Genomic DNA, 2,035 nt, shown 5'->3' on the forward strand with positions numbered 1-2,035 from the left:
CTCCCCAGTCCTCCCCTTCTCCCTTCTCTCTCCCCATCTCCCCTTCTCCCCACACCCTCACCCCCATGGTCCCAACTTTTGCCTGGCTATCTTGTCTGCTGCCAATTTCCAGAAGGATCTATGTATGTTTTTCTTTGAGTTCACCTTATTATTTAGCTTCTCTAGGATTATGAATTATGGGCTCAATATCCTTTGGTTATGGCTAGAATCCACTAATGAGTGAGTACATACCATATTTATATTTTTGGGTCTGTGTTATCTCACTCAGGATAGTGTTTTCTATTTCTATCCATTTGCATGCAAAAATTTAAGATGCCATTTTTTTAAACCACTGAGTAGTACTCTAATGTGTAGATGTGCCACATTTACTTTAACCATTCTTCCATTGAGGGGCATCTAGGTCGTTTCCAGGTTCTGGCTATTACAAATAATGCTGCTATAAACAGGAGACTACTTCTTCTTTTTTTTTTTTGGTATTTTTCAAGACAGGGTTTCTCTGTAGCTTTGGTGCCTGTCCTGGAACTAGCTCTTGTAGACCAGGCTGGCCTCGAACTCAGAGATCTGCTGCCTCTGCCTCCCGAGTGCTGGGATTAAAGGCATGTGCCACCACTGCCCAGCCTAGGAGACTACTTCTTATGTACAACCCTAGTAGCTTAGACAATAAGAGCAACAATGAATAAATGGAACCTCCTGAAACTGAGAAACTTCTGTAAAGCAAAGGACACCATCATTAAGACAAAAAGGCAACCTACTGAATGGGAGAAGGTTTTCACCACCCCACATCAGACAAAGGTCTGATCTCCAAAATATATAAAGAACTCAAGAAACTAGACATTAAAATTCTAAATAACCCAATTAAAAATGGGGCACTGAACTGAACAGAGAATTCTCAATAGAAGAATTTCAAATGGCCAAAAGATGCTTAAGAACATGTTCAACTTCCTTAGCTATTAGGGAAATGCAAATCAAAACAACTTTGAGATACCATCTTACACCTGTCAGAATGGCTAAAATAAAAAAAAAAACCACCAATGCTAACCTATGCTGGAGAGGATGTGGAGTAAGGGGAACACTCATCCATTGCTGGTGGGAATGCAAACTTGTGCAACCACTTTGGAAATCAGTATGGCAGTTTCTCAGAAAATTGGGAGTCAACCTACCTCAGGATCAGTAATACCACTCTTGGGAATATACCCAAGAGATGCCCAATCATACTAAGCAATTCTTAACATCTGCTTTTCCCTTTATGGTTTCACATTCTTCTACAAGTTTTAAAGATTTAAAAATTTATTTGCATTTTGTATATTATATGAGACAAAGATCTAGCTTTCCCTGTTTTTATGTGGACAATCAATAGATGTTGATTTATTTGTAGTTATTGGTTCTTCTTTTTCTTCTCTTCTTCTTCTTCTTCTTCTTCTTCTTCTTCTTCTTCTTCTTCTTCTTCTTCTTCTTCTTCTTCTTCTTCTTCTTCTTCTTCTTCTTCTTCTCCTTCTCCTCCTCCTCCTCCTCCTCCTCCTCCTCCTCCTCCTTCTTCTCTTTCTCCTCCTCCTCCTCCTCTTCCTCCTCCTCCTCCTCCTCTTCCTCCTTCTCCTTTTTCTTCTTCTCCTTCTCCTCTTCTGTCTATACTTAGCCCTTGATTCTTCTATGAAGGCTGGGGATCAACTCATTGAGTCCCATTTTCTTGTTGGGATTTAGTTGGAATGGAGTTGAAATTATAGATTATTTAGGGAGAAATGCTGTCTTTGCGACACCAAGACATTTCCTTAGGGACTTGTCATATTTCTCCATGTATTAACCTGTCTGTACCACAGTGTCTGGAAAGATGAGAATTAGGTTTCCTTCTTTAAGGAGCAAATGGATTTTTGAGAATCCACAGGGCTTAAGTTGCAATCATGTGCAGATGTTTTGCAATTTTGACAGGTTAAGGCCAATCAGTTTTTCTAGCATTTATCCCTGAGATAAAGATTCATTAGCAATGGGCTACCACTACCACTTCTGATAACACATTTCCTAGGTATTTTTTTCTTTCTCT

This window comes from Arvicola amphibius, chromosome 6, assembly GCF_903992535.2.
Source record: "Arvicola amphibius chromosome 6, mArvAmp1.2, whole genome shotgun sequence".
Taxonomy (NCBI): domain Eukaryota; kingdom Metazoa; phylum Chordata; class Mammalia; order Rodentia; family Cricetidae; genus Arvicola; species Arvicola amphibius.